Source organism: Bombus pascuorum, chromosome 4, assembly GCF_905332965.1.
Source record: "Bombus pascuorum chromosome 4, iyBomPasc1.1, whole genome shotgun sequence".
Taxonomy (NCBI): Eukaryota; Metazoa; Arthropoda; class Insecta; order Hymenoptera; family Apidae; genus Bombus; species Bombus pascuorum.
In genome coordinates, this window is record NC_083491.1 from 10,333,620 (window position 1) to 10,355,229 (window position 21,610).

Sequence of the window (21,610 nt, forward strand, 5' to 3'; positions counted from 1 at the left end):
CAACTGTTTAATTTCCATTACTTTGCAAAGATGATTTTAGATTATTGTATTGTAAATAGGCGTAAGGCAAAATACTTGATGAAATCGTTTCTCTCAAATTCTTGATCTAAGCATTTTTCATAATCAACGACACATAGTTCGTAGTATAACTTTCTTGCAATAAAAAGCATATACTGTACATTATATTATAGAAATCATGTGAGATAAAAACGATCGATCGCAATCGAATTACCAATGTTTTCGCAAAATAATCAACACGACATAACAACAGTAAAGTAATAAAAATTGTACTGAAGTAAAAAGTTTTAACAGCGATATAAACATATTATTTACTTTACCGAGATCTTAATCATTTTCACTTAACAAATTTCTAAATTATTCTAGTCCCTTTTTACTAGAACATGACTACACTTGATAATTTTTTCCACTCGTTTGTCTGGCAAATTCAAAGAAAATATTGTGGCTTGCCTTCGTTTTATTTGGAAAGGTCGATCCGTTTCTCTCGGTCCTTCGGTTTCGGTGGCACGAATTACGACGCACTCTATATCCATTTTATGAATTTGCATTGGGCAAATATTGCTGTCATCGGCGGATGAAATACTGCGTTAGGTCGCACGATCGAACCACAATTTTGCCAAGTGTACGTTACATCCATCGCGAGCGAAGCGACGCGGCTGCGTAAGGGCATTGTTTTTAGACTGAAACCAATAAACGAGCAGACTGCCGGAGACGGGGTGTGTGAGAGGGTTGCGTTTCGACCCCTTACGAGGATTGAAGGCAAACGAAACAGTACCTACCTATCGATCTGAAAATCGATACACGTGCCCGTTTATTCATCCAGTCGTTCACTGAATATATTGTTTCCGCAATTTTGTTCGACATTGGATACAGTTTTCCATCGGCTCGAAACGTGCTAGGGCTTATATCAAAATGCTCATAAATTTCCGAGAAGGGGAGGATGCGTTACTTTTTGTTTCAGTTCAAATAAACGTAACGCTGACCAACATACCTCAAGAATGCGTTGTTTCGATTCGAAATTATTCGACCGCTGTCTGCACGGGATCTGCACAGGACGTCCCGGAATTTAATAGTGAAATCCTATGGTGAGCATTTAACAGAGAAACGATATGGTAAGGTAGATGTTGCTTGAATCATACACAGTATAACGAATAAGAAAGGGAATACGAGAATATCATATACTTTAGATCCATCAAAAAATAATATCAAAATGGAGAAAATGTTTCGAAGAACCGTATGGTAGGTTGATTTAAATTAGCGGTGTTCTACATGGACTAATAAAGTAAACGACAGAATATCTTCCCAAAATAAAGTAATAGGTATAATAGAAAAATGTAAATACATGTAGGGCATTTAAAGCATTTAAATTAAAAAGTTATAAAAATACGAAACACGAAGGGAATAGTCTTAGATTTGCGATTATTATGCTGTAAAACAAACATTGGTTTATAAGTGTCAAAGTGGTCACCACTTCTAAGAAAACTGTTCATCTGGTCTTTTAGTTTTCTCCAGCACTGAAGCCATTGACAGTGTATAGACAAAAGACTGCGTCGAAGGCAAACCATAAACAATAGATAGGCGACGTTGGCTTCAGGGTTTTCAGTCATAGGGTAACACTCCTAGCGTGCGGATCTGGATCAATTTAATTATATTCCGACTTGTATTTACACTTCAGTATTTAAAATATATTTTCTACCTTACAATTTATCCTCGCGTTCCTTTGTATTCACATACATCTAATAACCTCAACAGCAAGCAACATAACCATTAACTGTAACAAAGTTTGATTGCAAAACTGTATACACGCATCGAGTTTTTGATCGTGGTTATTTATTCGACTAGGTCGTTTTATTGGTCGAAATTTCGAAATCATCCCACTGGTTTTTATTGACAGAGAAAAAAAATGGACGTATTTTTATATTCTAAGAGAATATAAATTCCGATATCGTAAAACGAACGAATTTTATGAATTTGTTTTTATTATTTGCTCTGCTCGAAAAATCCACATGCTTGGTAGTTGAATTAACAGTTGTCTATCGGGAAAGCGCAATAGCATTTCGCAGAGTAATTTGTAGAGTTAACGCTTAAATATCGTTTAAGCGTTTCCGATTAACCGTAACCCCTTGCTTTATCGTTCCAAATGAGTTTTTTAGTTAACCGATACCGATTGCTTTGTCATTTATAACACGTTTTATCACATACTTGATATTGTATGCTTGTAATTCCTCTCGTATTTTAGAGGATTACAGCGAATTATATTTCTTGAGTGCCGGAAAAACATTATAATTCTATCCTGTTGCGATTTAAAAATAGATTTATCGATTTTAACGATAATTCCACGCTTTAATTACCATTATTCTAAATTATCCTTATTCTAAAGTGACATTAAAATAATTGTTGTAAACAATTCAATTTAAACAATTCACCATTCACGAATTTCATTAATATTGCATACCTGCAACCGTGATCAAACCAAAATCGCATAAATAGACACGAATAGAAAATGATCCGTTCATAATTAAAACCATAATAAGCACGTAAAATTACTATCTGTAGTAACATCTAACATATTCTACGTTCCACTCAGCCTAGTGTTTCACATCTGAAAATTACTTGCAAGTAGCGCCAGTAGAACGCTTAAGCAGAGATTTTGCTAACTGCATCCTCGACGAACAGCCTAATAGGTACGTGAATTAAGTGGTATCCTTTTCCATCGCAGATGGAATCCTTGTTATGAAGAGGTAAATCGATATTGTCAATTATATAAACGTCGACTTCCTTTAACGCATTATGTATCGGCGTTACATTCTACGATAGCTAGATGCGTATCTGCCCTCATATTCCAACAAAGCGTTTTTCGTATTTCATTCTACATTTCATTTCATAGTGTAAAATTTGTATAGTTGTGTGAAAGTACTACTAAACGATAGGAAATTTTATATACTTGCATCTAATTAATTAGTCTGTAAATTCTATAACAAATACACTGGTGTGATAATAGTTTGCGCAGCCACTGCGTGTCTATTTTCGAAATGAAATCGCAAAGTGATGGTGAAATCGTTCGATCGAGCTGAAAGACAAGAATAAACTCGTAGCTTATCCACTGTATGGGATAATGCACTTTAAAATAGCGGCCATTTGACGGAAGTATTAAAGGGAAGAAAGTAGAGGTGGTTTGTGAAATGCACATTCCGAAGTAAAGTTTCGCTCGTTCCTAAATCGCTTCCATATTTGATAAGATAGCTTTTTACCGAACTAGGTTTATGGCAGGTATCGAATTGGAGGAAACGGCGAATATGATGGAAGTTTGTCGAGTAATTACGTATTCATATGCTTAATAGCAAATAATCAACAGATACCGACAAACGGAAGCATTTGAATGTTTACTATAGAATCTTTTTTATTAGTATATGTATTATACAATACGTGCTGTGAAATTTTATTAAGATTGTAAGAAGAGACACGGCTATTTATGGTTATATGTATAATCATGATGGTCGTATTTCATTAATGTCAGTGAAATTTCGAAATGTTTTATACAACGCATAAAAGTTTTCCAGAAAATTTTCATCTCACTGTATGATTTCTTTTTAAAATACAAACATTAGCTCAAATTTTGGAATAAATAAATCTTTTCTGTGAAAATTTCTTTCTGTGAAAATCGTCTTGGATTTGCACTGATAAACTGACAAAAATGTACCGAATATAAGTCGAATAAAATTGATTCTGAGCTCGAGCCAAAAATTTCATTGTGGTTTATGTACATGAGAAGAAGAGAGGGTAGACGAGACAGAGGTAGAAAGATAAAGGTGTAAAGCGTTTAATGCCTTCCTGAAAAAACTAGAGTTATAAGTTGTATCGTGCTTTGCACTTTTTGAGAGTTGGCCGAACTTTTAAATATATTGCGCTGTCTTAGAACCTCGGAAAACTTAAATTCTATAAATAACGAAACTATCTCGACCCGTCGCCTTCGCGGATAACGCTCTTGCTTGGCTTCGTCGCGCTTTTCCCAGGAAACTCGTGCAATGATAATAAACAAGATTGCCCCCTTAATAATTAATCGATATTACGGTGTAATTTATGAAAGCGCATATGGCAACGTTTATTAATGTCTGCAAATGTTTCGAGAGCAAAATATGAAAAGCGACACCGATGAACGTTGGATTTGCCGTTCAAGGAAGATTTTAGGCTAATCACCGTATAAATGCCGCTAGTAATAAAAATATATTAACCGTGACATTCCTTTGCCGGTTTAAGTTCAAGAAGAAGGATATCAAAGTAAAGCGAAATACCTCGTAAAATGGATATTAATTCCGAAACCGTAGGTTGCTGCTGACAACTCTGTATCTTGCAAATGCATTTACTCTATGAGCAAAATTTATATCTTAAAAATATTATCTTATCGCATGTACGTAAGTCTAGTTTTTCTGTTTGTTGCAAGTTGTTCGTGCAAGTTCTGCTCTGCATCAAATTCAAGCAGCGCTATTGGTTGAGATAACATGTGCAAATTTCAATCGATTATTATTTACCTGTACAAAAAACTTGGATAATGATAACTGATACGAGTGATATTCAGTGAATTTTAATTTTTTTAATTTAAATGACTGTATGCTAATAAATAATTTTATAAATCTTTTTGGTATTTATAAAGTCTGCCATAAAATCATGTATTATTATGCAAACTTTTTTCCAAATATCGTGATTCTTGATTTGTAATTCGTCTTATTGTAAATCGATGTCACGATGATCTAAAGTCACTTTTCTAATTACATTTGTATTAAATCATCTACCAATTTCATTAATGAAGAAGCTTGTACTTCTTCGTAAAATATGACATTGATAGAACATTTTACCGAAATATTTTCTAATCAGAAAAAATGCTAAGTTAACTTCTTATTAATTCTATGGAGCACTTAATGTTTCCAAAATTTAGCTATAATACTATATATATTGGATCGCATGCAAGACGTATGCAATGAACGTATTAAACTAATAAAACGTCAATTTTTAAAATTTTTCACACTGTTTTATAAAAATATAAATAATTTTATTTTCCCTTATATCATGTACTTCTTTTAAAAAATCTACCTTTTTAATACAAATAAATGCATAACCTGTTCTTTAATTATCATTATTTTTATTATAGTCGAATGGTCTTTACAACATGGCACAAACTTTTTAATTCGATCGATAAAATTCTTGTCACAAGCTATGAATATTTATGACGTTTTTTTTTTGCTCTAACGTACAATTGACCAAAGTTCACAGACGAAAGGAAACAGTTGAGTAATTAACGGAAGACGCGACAAAAGCCGGACGTTGAATGGAATAAAGTGTACGAGAAGTAACTTCCTTGGCACGAGTACCTCTGTTTCGTTGGCCACTGGACTTTGGGCTATTAAGGAAACCGGGGACGTGTCGGTTAATAGTCGAGCCTTCAGGACTAAGAACGAACGAAGGGTTGTTCTTTTTATTACCGGAAGACTTAGTAGGACTTGCAGTACTTTTTTATTCGCTTCAGTATCCCTCTCGTAAATTGTAGCAAGCTTCTGAACAACGCAACTCGTAGGTTATTGACTATTTTTCTGTTCCTATTTTCTAGAAGACTGTACTTTCTAATCTTTACGATTCGATTTCTATTTTATTCTTTTGTGGAATATTAAAAGCAAGGGAATAATATCTGTGTTTATAATATCGCAATAACTATATTTTTATAATTATTACAGATGTTAAAAAACATTTCCAGTCTTTATTTTTATCTACCATCAAATTTTTAGCAAATTTATTATAGAGATCCGATAAATATTTCAACACACTTTTTAAATATTGCATATATTCTCTTTCTGTGAAAAGATAGGGAATTTCGAACTATCTGAAGTATCTGAAGCGTGCATTTACGCAATGTTCGATTCAATTACACGCCAATGTTACTCCATCAAAATGTGTATATTGTATACACACATCATGCTGTGGTTTTCTGTTCCGTGCATGGATCTTCATTAAGTCATACCGCAGTTCACTACAAATCATATCCGTAATTCATTGGTTAACTGACGAAATACGTGATTATTAATCCAGGGTGCATTTAGCGTCGCGATAACAATGCACGTTGTTCATTACGTCGTCGTTGCCCTCCTAATTATTCATTTTGCATCCGTGCCAGGTGAAATGCTATTCTTAACATGTGAATCTTACGTTCGTTCATTTGAAATACGCATTTGCAAGAAACATACATCATTTAATATTTTATTAAATTATGGAACATACGAATAAAAATTACATTTAACATAAATCTTCGTTTCAACTTCAAAGGCCACTTTAGTTCATGAGATTGGAGACTATTAGATGTTATACACAGCAGAAGTTACGTACCTTGATGATTTTCGGACTAGTCAACGGATTTATTATCATTATGTTAAAGCGAATTTTTATCACAGAATAACGTGTTATGTGAATAACATGTCGATTTATCAAACCTATAGAATATCTCCGATTTTATTCATTTAGCAGACACAACAGAATTGTTTAGAGCAATTCTTTAATTATTTTAAACAGCGTGTATAAACACGCTATTACAATTTAAACGATACGCTTAACAAAACATCATTCGAAGTAAATAGATTCCTTGCTGGTTATTTTTACCATCGAAACTACCCGTTTAATTCTCAAAGGGGGTATTACACATCGAATTTTCATTCGAATTTCGCACACAGTTCTCCGAAAATAAATATGCGTTAGCGTAAAAACAAATTCGGCTCGTCTGCTCGCGATTTATTTCGCGGGCTTATCAAAGCCAGTGGCGCATCGCTCAAACGAAAGCTTCCGTGATATTTTTTCCCCTCGCCGGTATCGATTTACTTTGCACCTCCGTTGCTGCCATGTCGGTAAACGAAACAAATTTGCTGCACGGATTCCAATTTTGCAGAGGGACGTTGTAACGACGCGTCTCGAGACGCGGGTCCGATGCGACACCCGGGGGGAGGGTCGGAGACCCAGCAGAGTGAATAACGAAGTGGAAACTTCTCGACATCACTCATCTGGAGGAAAATTTGTATTCCGTTCAACCATCCTGGATCACCCTTCTGTAACCTTATCGTCGCTCGGTCCATCAACTTGACTCCCAGTTCGTCGTAGCGAGGTTCGGCCATCAATTTCGAAAGCAAACCCTTAACAACCCTCTCTCCACAGACTGGCTGGTTTCACGCTAAATTCCACGAAAGCGAAGCAACTTGCTCGATGAAACTCCAAACATCGACGCTTTCAGTCTTCGTGCGATCCTCTATCTCGCTGGTGCAGCTTCGTTTCCGAGCAGCAGGTATTCCTAATCGGACTGTTTGCGTTCTATCCTTCATTTGCTTCTTTTCTGGATACAAAGGATGCAACCAGTTCAAGGATTCCCAGACGAAAGATCGTATGGACTAGCGTAAAACGGTAGGATGCTTGTGTAAAGGAATTCGCTAATTGGATCGACGGTGCTTTATTTAAATTAGAATGCTGGATGCGTGCGTAGCTCTGTAATGATGCATTCGATTCCGAGAGACAGGGAAAATTATTGGATCGTCTATTGTCGCGGGAAAGGCAATTGTATTCATTCTTTTTTTTTTTTTTTTACTAGTGAGGAACTGTGGTAGAGTTCAAAATGTTGAGAATTCGCCGATTGGTTAGGAGTTACACCAGGTTTAGTGAAAATTAATCGTGATTGGATTTTTAGGTTTGAGAAGAATTTCTGTTTTAAAAATTCTTTAATTTCATTCGTTTAATTTCATTCGTTGTGAGAAAGTAATTCTTCTTAATTTCATTTCCTGTGTGATTTTGGAATTTGGTCTTGGCAATTGGTAGATTATAAACTCAATTATCGTTTCGATTCTTTACAGCCCCTCAAACTCACAGCCAGATGCCTATCTTCTTTATACTCAAGAGATGCAACGTCAGTAGCTTTGAAGAAAATTTGAAAAAACTTTATCTTCGGGGCAATTCAAACTATATTTCAAACATTTACCATATCATTAAAGATAAAAGAGATATTTCTATGTTGCAAGCAGAAAGTTCGATATCGCGCCACATAGGAAATTTTTACAAGATAATCTTTGAAAAAGTTTGAGAATATATAAGGTTCTAAATAAATAACTAAAAGCTCTACAAAGGATATCTAAAAATTAAAAAAATGAAACCACATCAAAATCTATAACGTGAATCCGTATCAGATTTCATAATTCTACTACTAAAACTTCGATGAAGTATCTTTGAAGTTAGTTAGCGGGCTCGTCAGTGGTACTCGATTGTGCTTGAATGTCAAAGCTAGAGAACGCGCGTAGCCACTCGGTTAGTTCATAACGAGGTGCTATTAATTCGCGTTCCAAAGTGCGTTGCGTCCTGGTTGATTGATTGTGCGCACTCGTTCGTGGTGATTCACCGATAAAGCATCTTATTACGCTCGACTATGTCCGGCCATAAAGGGCGCGCACCGTTGAACAAGGTGCGAACAAGCGGTCGCGATGTAGTACGCGGCGCCAGCAACAAATCTTACGATAACGAGCGAGCATCGATCGCCATCAACAGCAGTCGCGGAGCTATCAATTCTTCCCAGCTGCCCTCTCGAAAAAGACGGCCGTTTAGTGCCCTTAACACGCACTCCAAGTCGTTTTACGGCCCTTGGGCTGCAAAGTGTCCAAGCGGCCAGCCTTCGCGGTACCCTGTCGACCCTTTAACGTGTCATCCGGTTTGACGACAGAACGCTTTCTCCGCAACCTGTTTACGACATCCGTCCACCAATTCGAATCAGAAAACGAACCGTACACTGGTGACTAAGCGAAAAAAGAAAAGTGAGGAACAAGAACGTGTTCTCTGGCAGCGTAGAGTCCCCTTTGTCTGAAGAGGATTGTCAAGACGCGGTGATGTGGCGCTGACATAAATGATCTAATTGCACTGTCTCTACTCTTGGCTAACAAGATGCGGCCTTGTTAAAGCAGGGAATCACGCATGAGAACTGAAGTTCAACTTCGCGTCGAGTATAGGAAATTGCGTGGAGATCTGACAGGAGCAAAGGATGAGAAGGAAGAGTGGGAAAATTGTGGCGAAAGATGTATGGAGTGCCTGTTCCTTGCTAGACCTGTTAGTAGACTCGTTGATAATATACATTGTCGCTCATAAATATTTGTATACCTTGATTCATTTCTTTGAAAGCTGAGGGAATTTTATCAAAGTGTAGACAGTTATTAATGATGTGTCGATGACTAGAAGCAGTTTTCTAGATTTTTATGAAATCTGTGAATTACTTATCACGCTGCCACACGTCTAACGTACTATATTCACTGATGTACTTAAAAATTATTCGTTTGAAATACCACCCTTTGGATTAATTGCAGTAGTTTCTCTACCTATTTAAAGAATTTTTTCATCCTTAATTTAAAAAATTAGAAGCTTTTCAAAGAGCAAATAAATTCTTCGGTGTTATATATATAAAATTTCTATCAACTCTATAAATTTCTTATCTTTTAAATTGACTTCAGTAGGATCGTCAGGATCCTTCAAAATCCTTGCTACTTCTAAAGTCATTACAAACAACATAAATGTCGAACTTTCTCGCATCGAGATGTGATTAACTTAATGAACTGTTTAAGTTTATTTAAAATATATTATAATTACTTGAAATACGTCTTCCATGGAATTTATAGAGAAGCTTTCTTTCAAATGTACTATACGATGTAAATATCTTATCTACTGATTTGAAAAGCATTAACATTCCTACCTTAACAGAACTAGCAACATGTAATACAATTATATCCTTCATAAACGTATTACGAATAATTTTAAAATTTTTAGAAAATGGAACTTACAATTAGTAAACGTACTTAGATATACAATTTTTATTACTTAAATTTAGTTTACATTATGTTCTGCTGGTTTCGGAGAACTAAGACTATTAAATGAGTCGAACATGTATGCATTTAAATTACACTCCTCAAAATTCGCGCTAATTTTCTTTATAAAGTCATCCTGAACATCAAACTCTTTCACATTATTACGCACTCGATTTTAAAATCTCTTCACGTTCGCCTGTACGAAGAGTGTCTCTTCAAGGATTTATAACGAAATTTTTTGCATGCGTCGCAGTCAATGTATTATATGGTATCTTACGAACCGGCTGGAGAAGCATTAATGGCCCTGTCCTAGATGTAGAAAACCAAAAAAGAAGAGCCAAAGAGATCAGTAAGGAGATTCTGTCCAGAACAGCAGAAGAGAAGAGAGGTTACTCGTGACCACACAAGTGCGCGCAAGATGCGATACAGACAGCAGGACACTTAATGTTATATACATCTGTACATTTATAGAAGCTACCCACTGTGTACCGTATTATCATAACTTTTAACTCGTGTTCTCTTCTAGCTGCCGCTATAATTACGCGTAATGTCGCGTACTCTAGCGATTTCCGACCGTCGCCTTTTTTCTCTGTTGGTTCTTGCATCGCTTCCTTCATCCTTCTCTTCCGAAACCCCTCTTTTCTTCTCCACTCTTTTTATTTGTCATCCTTTTACAACGTTTGCGTGCATTAATTCGCTTTTTCCTGTTTTTATTTTAGAAAAATGTACGCGTACAGGCTGATGTACATTTGCCGACTTTAATGCACACCTTCGTTGATTTAAGAGGGAGATATGTCGTGATATGACGTATTAGTTCTGCTCTAATTCGTATAATTTTCTTCGTTGATTCAATGCTTTATAAAGGCGATCTGTAGTACGGGATGTTCCTATATATGGAAAGCGTCATATTCTTGTTTCGATTTATCAATTCGATCTTCTTCTTGCCTTTTCCTTTTGACGTATCGATGTAGATATTAACAAAATGATTGATAACAAGGTAACTTTGGAAATGTCAGAGTTTCATATGAATTTAAATCCTCCATTTAAAATGCGAATAGTTTTGTGTGTGTGTGCGTGCGTGTGTGTATTTCTCTCTCTCTCTCTCTTCCTCTTTCTGTCTTCCTTTAGCAAACACCAAGATTTACTTTCCATTTGCGATATTTTTTAGCTTCCTCTGAATAACAGTTTTAATACCGAGAATTGATTTATTTTCATTCATATTTTCGATGTTGACATTTTTTAAAAAGCTTTCAATTCGTTTATTGTGCCACGGTAATAATTTTTATTCAAAGATGTATGTTTTCACCTAGTGTATATTTTATACAGTGTTTTTATACGGTATAACACACATAAATTAAACAAAAAACATGTTTTTTTGAAGCAGTGGTTTAAAAGATCAAAATAGTGAGAACATATCCACGTATCAATATTAGAATGAGCGACAATAAAATCGAACTTAAATACTCAAAAATAATAGGAATAAATTCTCTATATATTAATAAAGAAATCTATAATAAATTCATCTATAAGTAAAGTCCAGTAGAGAAAAACCATAAGAAGAAATTGATTAAAAAATTGATTTGTAAATGTAATTCATTTGAATTGAAATTATTGTTAATATAAAATATTACAAATATAACATGCTACAGGAAGAAGATACAAGGGAGGAAGTGATAATTACAAAACCCATAGCTGTTGAAGCCGTAAGAAAGGAAGGATTAATTTATCATGGCACAGATTCAGATTTTTCATCTGATGCTGTTGCTCTGGTCTGCGGCTTTCTTACAGTTCTTTTTATTGTAGTGTACAAACGTGAGTACATATTTGGTCATAGCTGTTATACAGTTGTTTTGCAAAATGTCGGTACGCCATGCCCCTGGGAAATCACATGACACAGCTACAATCCGCCTCGCCAGCGTAGAAATTTACTCCAACAGACAAAAGCGATGTGATTGCTTTACAGGTAACAAGGATTGAAAGAATCTGTGAAATCTCTTGCAAAGTCAAATTTAAGCTCACACGCGAGTACAGAAGTAGAGCCAGAAGTAATCTCTGGTGTAATCATATGATTGCGTTCCATCATTTCTATACATCCTGGACAATTTTCCCATTCCTGGACAAGAAACTTTGCTTGTGTCTATGAGTACGGTAATAGTGTTATGTTTATAATTATGTGTGCAATTATACAGTATAGGATACAGCCAAAGTACTTTATAAAAACACAGAAGATGATTTTCTATGGAAAAATGTGTAGAAAGGATAGAATGAAATTTAATACTAATAATAGTTCTAGATTAAAATAGAAGGTTAGAGTAATAATTAAGCATGCAGTTATGTAGCTGAAATATTTAATTAAGAAAAGAAAAAATACAAAATACTATTTTATTTTTATTGTTTCATTGTTTTTCATGTGACAAATTTCCAAAATTAAATTCAAAATATATTTTCATTCACAATCCCAAATATTTTAATATTTTTTTTAGAAAGAAAAGAAAATGAGCTTGAGGGAAAATAATTATAAATTACAGTGTTCGTCAATTTGAATCAATTGATTTTATATATTTTTTGTTTAGGAAAAGTAAATTTTTTAATTAAATTAAAGGTAATTAGGAATAAAAGTAATCCTCCCCTTAAAAATAATTAGCAATATTGTAGCATCTAAGATATAGGAAATATCGTGTATGAATTCTCGTTGAAAAATCACTGTGGAAGTTGATTTATCTCCTTCCTATATGACATAACAAACAATAAAACTTGATGTATGGGAAGTTATATGTCCGCCATTGCATATCCGTTATCCGCTATGTCGTGAATCTTTCATATATATATATCAAAATATGTACTTCCCAGCCAATAAAACCTCAAATTGCAACTAGGAAATTATTTAAATAAATAATGTAACAAGACTGTATATATTTAACAGCTCAAGAGAAAATATATGAATAAGTTAGAAAGAACAGGTTCTGAATGTAGCAAACTGGAAGTATATGTATATACATATAATTCCACTTGCAAGTTTATGCAAATTTTATCGATAATATCTCTATTAATAATTAGGTTTATAAGAAATTACTTTTGAAGTAATTTCTATACGACATAACCGTTATTCAAGTTCGAGTAGTTTCTATCCAACAAGTTTTTATGGTATTCGTCTAAACCGGTGGCAAGAATATTTTTTTATACATATAAATTAATGTGTAGAATTTACATATCCTGATTTAACATTAAATTTTCTACTAAAATTTGAAAAATCTATACAGAAATTTAAATTATAGACGGTATAAACATTTGCTACGTGTTGCAATAACCAAAATAGAAATCAGTCCTACATAGTTATTGAAAAGTATGGAAATTTTACAATATTTTAAAAATGTGTCTTCTTACTAATCTATTTGCGTTCAAAATCCACGTTTCGAAATGGAATCTTTATTTTATTTTATTTAGTTTTATATTTCATTTTGTTTTATTTAACGTTGTTAAATAATTCTTAAGCAGAGAAACATCTTGCAAAAATAATAGATAGAATTTCCACAATAGCAGTAGGAAGCTTTCGGGAAAAAAATTTTTACGCAGAAAAAAATACTAGTTCGCTGTTCTATCCCTCTCGTTTCTGTTAGTAATTCTCGAGAATCAGAGGGGAAAAACATACGTCAGCTTTATGAAATCTAGTGGACAGCTGTTGGCAGCGAATGGCAGGTTGCTGCTGCTTATCGTATTTTCAGATATATCGCGGAGCTATATGCAGGGTTATGCTCGTGGAGCTATAACGGAATATTTACTAACCCGAATGTTAGGATTCAAATTTTCGATGTGAAAATGAGTTATTCTTGTAATAATAAAATCACTCGCACAGTATTAATCCTCTGTTTAAGAAATTAAATTGTTTTTTACTATTTTCTGAATTTATTTTATTTTAAGATTATACAAAATAACTAGTAATCAAAATATTAATGAAAAAAATAATAAATTTCAAATTTTGAGTTGTAATTGTATCTTTTTAATTTTAAAGTACCAATATCTTTTGTTTTTATCTTATTTATCCAACAGAAAATGCTTTCTATCAGAGATCTTTTATAAGTATTTATTAATTTTGAAATAAAGTATATTTCTGATAATTTATATTTAATCTTCCTAATATCGTGTAATAAAGACTTTAGTACACTTGAAAATACGAATGATTCGAAATTGAAAATTTTACTATTGTTTTTACTAAGTTAAAGTAAAAACTTCCTTAATACTTTAAGTGGCTACTTTGTATATAAAACTACTAAAGTTTAAGACAGGTATATCTCTACTCAAAAGTAAGAGCTTCATTAAGACTTCTTTCTTAGTTTTATACTTAAAGATATACGTATTATCCTTCTCTCAACACCAGTTTTCAAGTAGTTCGTATCTTAATGGTAATATGCGGTTTAATAGACTCATTCCCGATGATACAAGTTAAATATTAAATTAAACGAATCGTTGATAATGTTTGTAATACTAGTCGGAATCTGTAGAAACAAAATTTACTTTGTATTCTGAAATGATTTAATACAATAGTTTATTCTACAACATTCTGCGCTTCATATCTAGCCAGCTCGTTATTTATTTAACAAATTAGGTTCACGTTTTCCAAGAATTGTTCTGCGAAATAAGTGACACTGTCAGTCTGCTTTGCTTAAATGTAATTATGCAACTTTGAAACGTGTTCGTATTTTTAATCTACTATACTAAATTGACTTAAAGCCATTCGCTTATAACAACTTGGTTTTTAATTATTGTAGAAAATTTTAACGTGTGTTCGGAAATATATTATTGATATATGTGTAATAAATACTTATATATTAGTTTTAAGCTCTAAGCTATAAACTATAGAATTTAAAGTGGCTTTATAATCTTAACCCTAAATCGATATCGTTGAGTTATAGACGATCATAAATTAGATATTTAAATTACATGATCTAAATACTATTAGTGATTTCGATAGTGTAAAATACAGAATAAAATTCTACAATTACTAATTTATCTCAAACTATTGTGAATCGCCTGTTGTGACTCAATGATATCAATTAAAGATTAAAAGGAAATGCTCTCATACTGCGTTATTCTAGAAATCTATAAGATTGAGCAGTTTTCTCAAATGTTCCATAATTCCAAGATATATATTCAGTGTCATAATATATGTAATTAAACTAGACATTTATACAATTTCGTATATAAATTAAATTATATTAAAATTAATTACTATATAAAATACCTTAACCATACTTTTGTATGCGTGATAAAATTTAAATATCGTCAACGAAGTCCACATAGTTATTTCGCTCCACTGTAGAATAGCATAAACGTTAGAGGATTATTCTTGTTAACAGGAAAATTCATCGTGACTGACCAACAAATAAACGTTTCAGATTCTGGTTGCTCAAACCATTATATGAAATTATATAGTTGATGTATCACCTACGTGGCGTATATATCATTGGATGTTTCCGTCATAGTATATCGATGTTATCCAATATCAGCGAAATTCGCGGATACAGAAACTCAAATACATTTTTGTACGCGACCGCAATGTTGAAGTTTTCTATTGCACCATTACTTACAAGGGAATTTTGGTTGTCCGAAAATTCCGATTTTTTGGAACTTTTCTGGTTTACGTAGGATGTCAATAGAAATATCGGACAATCTTTCTCCTGCTTCTTGCTCCTTTTGGCTGAAAACATGCCCTAAAGGTTAAAGTGTTTTTTTACTGTTTTTTGGAACATATATTTCCGAAAGTATAATAGATATGACGATATTATTGAAATACGAATTTAATATACTTTTACGCACTGCAAAACCTGTGAAAGTCGCGTGGAGTGAAATTATTAAAATTTTATCGCTGAAATCACCGACTTTATTTTGAAAAATTCAAATTCAAATTTTGATTCCCTTGACGGGTGAAAAATGAAGTGAAGCTTTATTTAATCTGCTTTTTTTATCTTTCTGTCAATGTTTTATAAGTGAAATCAATGTTCTCCATTGTTATAATTATTAAATGCTTTAAAAAAATCTTTATACTTTTTTTATCATTTGAGATTTGTCAGTAACTGGTGTCAATATTAATTCTCTGTGTGACTGTCGAAAAAGAATGAAATTCAAGGTCACGTAGGAAGTTTCCACGAAAGAGCTTGAGGATTTTATTCAAACGTCATCGCTCCCCGGGATTCACGTATCGTACGAGGATGAAAGGGGGCAACCGCGGCTCTCATTTGCATTTAAACGCGCTTAAATGTACTGGGATTTCACTCACGATTTTACCACCTACGATAAGCAGAGCCCGATAATGGCAATAAAGATGGCAATTTGTCGGATGGCTAGGAAAGAATAATTTTCAGGCTGCAAGATTTCACTGATAATGGCCAGTGACGTTCCCAATCGAGCCGATATCGAGAGTACGTTTCCCTAATGTACACGATTCGCATAATAATCTCGTAAGTTCCGCTTTTAACACGCATGCAGCAATTGCAACGTATCGTCTGACTCTAGAGAACGCTTTGAAAATTGCGCACTAGGATAGCACGAATGAATGCGTTACTAACCTCTGCATAATAGTTTACTATCAACCAGGAAGAGAGGTTTTAGCTATCGCAAATTCTTTGCTCTTGAAAACTCGTTGTGCAACTATTCTTCAGCCGGATACTTTTTTGTCGAGTAAAGAAATCGCACAGGAAGACGTTAAATGTTTGCTGAGTTCAGTAGAAATTAATTTTAAAAAAGTTATGCATATTTTATGAAATTGCGAGTTATCGCTCCGCAGTTCACACGTGCATTTTTTATGTTTAAATTTCGAAGTCTTCGAAAATATTTACAAAATTACTCGATTGATAAAAATAAAAGTAAAAGTGTGGAAGTAGAAAAATTTATCTGCAGGTATTTAAGAATTTAATTATTTAGTTTGTTCGATTCAGTTTGTAAACATTTGTAACTGTAAATTCTTTTTACGATTTTGATACTTCAACAAGTGTGATGTCTCAAATTTCATTTTCTTTAATTTATTATCTTTAGGCTCGAGAATATGTATATTCATTTCTCGTTTACTTTTGCTATTGCAAAAAATGTGTTTTCAAATTTGCCAACTTTTACCTTTGATCAACGAAATAGACGAAGGAAAGATCACATCTGAGTGGTTTGCGGTTTCCACTATATTTGACTTCGTTAAACCTATTAAGTCTTTTGAAGCTCTCCAGAACTCCTGATTTTCAGTAGTACTCAAAGTGATTCAGAACTTTCGCCATACAGACGAGAAATGGACCAAAGTCCATCACTGAGCACCGTTCCATCTGCGTACGCCTAAATCGTTGGTACTTACCACTGAATTTCTATTATAGGATACTGTGCAACAGATTTACACATTTCTTGTTTGTTTTCTAACTAATGATCAATCAATTTATTCATTTTATTATACGAACAATGTAAAAATATAATTCAAACAAAAGTACGTAAATGTTCTTCACTTAATGCAAAAATTGAAATGTGAAGTGTTATTAGCAGGATCCTTTTACATAATAATTTACCAACTAATAGCATTAGCTAATTGACAAGTTATTAGTAATTTATATTACTTTTACAAAAACATTGGTAAGTTTTTTACATGTTGTAGGTTATCATTTTTCATCGAATAAAAGAATGGCTGATTTATCTATTTCAGTAGCGAAATTGTTGCTACGTAAGAATATTTATTAATTCTGCTAATGTTTCTGAAATTTCTTTAATAATATTCTTTTAATTGCGTACAAAAGATCACGTAACGTAATTTCGTTTTTGACGATTGATGATTAAATTAATAAAGAACGAAATACTTTATCCTTATTGTAACCAACACTGATATAATATGATCAATAACATTAATACTAACATAGAACTAATTTTAAACTTATTGTCCTATTTATTATCATACGAGCAATAACTAGACGAGGTTCGGAAAAGTTAAGGTTTAGGCTTGAAATTCCTGGCATTCATCTTCCGCATTATAAAAGGTACTGCATACGAAGATGGACTAGTAGCTGCAAAGCTTGCAACAATGTATCATTCTTACATACGCGGCAATTAATCACTCCCCAAGGCTGCTCATTGCTTGTTCATTCATCGTGTAAGAAATTGTTGCAAGATAAACGGACATCACTTCGTACACGCACTCTCGCCAGAAGTGAGTAACATACTACGTTAATCCTTGAGTACCGTATACGTTTCAAGATCGTGTCGTTGTAAATTACCGAAGTCCTCCTCATGTCACCTGCAGCGTCATTTCATAGAAGAATAAACCCCCGTTCTTCGTCTCGGTAAAAAAAAAAAAATTTCACCAATTCCCGAAATGTTCTGTAATATGAAAAATAAGGAAGTTGTTCGTGACGCTAATTTGTAGTGCGGCTGCTGGCGTATACGCGACACGTATACCTATTTCTCTATAGGGGAGCTTCTCTTCCTCTTCGTCCAGTGCTATCATCTCCCGCAACGGCGGCCAACCGCCGACCATCCCTCACGCCCAATTCGGATTCATATGCAAATGCGAAAGAGAAGTGAGGAAGAGACAGAGGGGGAGAGAGAAAGAGAGAAGAGAGTAGACCGGGTGTGCTTGTGAGATTTCGGCAACGCAGAGGGTTTTTAGTGGGAACTGGTAATGCAGAAGGGCAGTTTCCAAGCAGGACGGGTCGATACGAGACTCGTAGACGGACACACAATGATATCAAAACGAGAAAGGAGTCGATAATCGATATCCAGACCCATACTCGATCCCACTCTTGATCACGTAACCTTCGACTATCTTTCTGACCTCACGTATTCTTTCCTCGTTGCGTTGTCCCCGCGGCCCATCCACCGTAAAACGAACGAGCTCGTTGTCTCCTTCCTCCCTGATTCTTCCCCTTTTTTTCATCCCTTTCCTCTTTTCTTCCTCTTTTTTCAAGACATCGTGCAACTGCAACGGGATTTGCATAATTGCGAGCGATTGTTTGTCCCCGTATCATGGCCGCTACGTACACGCTCTGGGACCTCGGTGCGCTTCTCTGATCCTGATTCATATGCAAATGGCGGGCTACACTGCCGCGCCACAGCGCGGAATTGAAGACTGCCGCTTACTGGACCACACATTCGCCCCCTAATTCCCTTCAGCCTTTCCCCTTCTCCCCGTCACCCTTTTTACTATCTCTTTGTCTCTGTTTCTCTACTCTGGATTTTCCTCTATATACGTCTTCCAACGTCCTTTCCCTTTTTGATGAATTTCTCCTTCAGAAAAGAAGATGCCTCGATCATGATGATGAAATCGTTATTCGTAAAGAGTTTCTTATTCGATCCATTATACTGCCGTTTCCATTCAAATAGATCGTTTCCAGATATCGAAGCATCTTGTATCCAAGACATAATACGAGTGACAGCCAAGCTCCCGGATAATCCTTTGTTGGATGTGAAACCTACGTTTCTTTCGAACGATCCTCGTATTTAGGAAGCTGATAAGAAGTATTAGACTAAATACACCGATGCACGTCTACAAGGAAAACGTGCCGCGGAAGACATTTGTCTGTAGCTGTCTTTCGAAATAGTCGAACTAGTGACCGTGTATGCTTGAAGTGTATCGTGATTCAGATGGGGCTTAGTGAAGTGATCGATTTCCACTATCCGACCTCTTTTGGAAAAACTGGCAAATTTCGTTAGATTAGCTGACCGAAACATAACATAATTCGTAGGTATAATGATTGACTCGAATGAAATCAAAGTTCAAAAACAAAGTAGAATTGTCTAAACAGGCAGGTTTTATAGAAAAGCATTAGTTGCCAAGATTCTTCTCTCTAATAACTTTCTTTGATTAGAAATAATCAAAACTTTCAACACTTTTACATTTTTAGAACTTTTTATAATTGCATCCAACTTTTTAAATCATAGTTGCGCTTTAGTTTTCGCTTTAATTTTAAATCAAATTTTTAATAATCCTACGACCCAATAGTAGCAACTGATAATATAATAAATCGTTCCATTTTAATTTCCTTTTCCTGACTATTGCTTGTTTCCCATAAATTTTATTGTGAAACTGTAATTCAAGTTTGAATATACTATAAGCTAGTTCCAAGTTTTCGTATACTATGGACACCCCATACGTATTGCGGTTGTAATTTCCGTGCTACTTGGTCAATTTTGCGTGTATGCGCGGCGGACACGCACTTCCGAACGTATTTGTCCGGGGAAGTTCGAAACCAGGGCGAAACCCTCGATAATTAATGATTATACTGGAAACAGGAAGTTTGCAACCAGAATATCGGAAAATTATTGCCTTCGATTGGACAAGCGTATCGACATGTGAACGTGTATTGATTGCAATTTGAAAAAGCTAGCCGAAAACTTTAAAATCAGACGAATGTGAAATATCGAATAAATGGTTTCCTCGCGTTAACGTTTATTATATTTGAGTCAAAACAATTTGATAATGTTGTTAAAATCGCTGTTACGATTTTATAAAACCCGGAAACTCTTGCAATATCGTAAAGTCATGGAATTACTCTAATAATTTCGCAAGGTCGTGTTGTAAAACGTTTATTATTCTATGTTCGCGTAAATGATTTCAATCGGTGAGAATTTTTTCAAAAATATATTTGATGTTAAAACGTTTCAATTAATCAAATGGAAAAAATAGGGAAAATTTTTGCTACAATTGTTCTCCATTTCCTTTCTTTCCTTTTTTTTTTTTTTTTTTATATAAAATTCTTTGCAAGTCAACTAGTTATAAGTTTCCCAGCTCACCTTTATTTAAATCCTACTTTTTCAAAATTTTTCTTTATTTACGTTCTTCCACTACCAGGCATTCTTTCAGTAAAAATGTTGAATCTAAATTAGTTTTAAAATCATATAACTCGCGAATAATTTCATAAGAGAAAAAGAAAGGAACCAAACTATTAAAGGAATTTTACAATTTTTTCTTAAGTAACAAGTTATATCATAAATCATACTTCTATATTTAATTTTCCCGTAGACGCATTTTTCTCTTAATTATGTATTCCACATACGTTAACACATATTTATTATTCATTACATGTTGCGTTAGTACTCTTTTATCAATGTAGCAATTTTATCGATTAAGACCTAATTATGTAGTTCCCTGAAAGGCTTCTACAATTATTCTAATGACACCTATTACTTCACTTCCCGCTATTTATGTTTAAATTTTCCACTACAAATACATTATATTATAAAGATACCTTACTTGATTTTATATACACACATTTACCGTAAAATATCACCTTAATTTTAATCACAAAATTTAAATATTTCTAGGTAAATCTATGGGAGAACCTTAATATATTATACACCTATTTGACAGCTCGTAATTTTATCAGGAAAATAAAATTACACGCGAAATTGCATCACGAATAGAGTATCGTGCATATATCGCATTTGAATCATAATTTACGTCACGTGCCCGTCTCGGTATTTACAAAGCTAGAGGTTAACGACCAATACGATGCGATACGAATCAAACAATCCTCGTAGAAAAAAATGCAACGAATAGTAATCACGATTACAGCTGATATTTGTCGACTGAATGAACTCGTAACACTACATGTTGCGTGATTCGCATTTCTCTACGTTACGTGTTCAGCATCGCGCGGTATGCATGTGCCGTGATTAATAAAAGCCAAGGGAACGTAAAGCGTTCGCCACACGATTCCCAACGATACCATCTGGCTTCTTTCAACGAGTGTCGGACAAGAAATGATCACGAA

At 34.2% G+C, this 21,610-nt stretch overlaps 1 protein-coding gene across 1 annotated transcript in view; it reads left to right on the forward strand.

Moving 5' to 3' along the window:
• LOC132905981 (autophagy-related protein 16-1) overlaps positions 1-21,610 on the forward strand; it is a 602,908-nt gene that overhangs the window by 117,077 nt on the left and 464,221 nt on the right. The window lies entirely within an intron of this gene.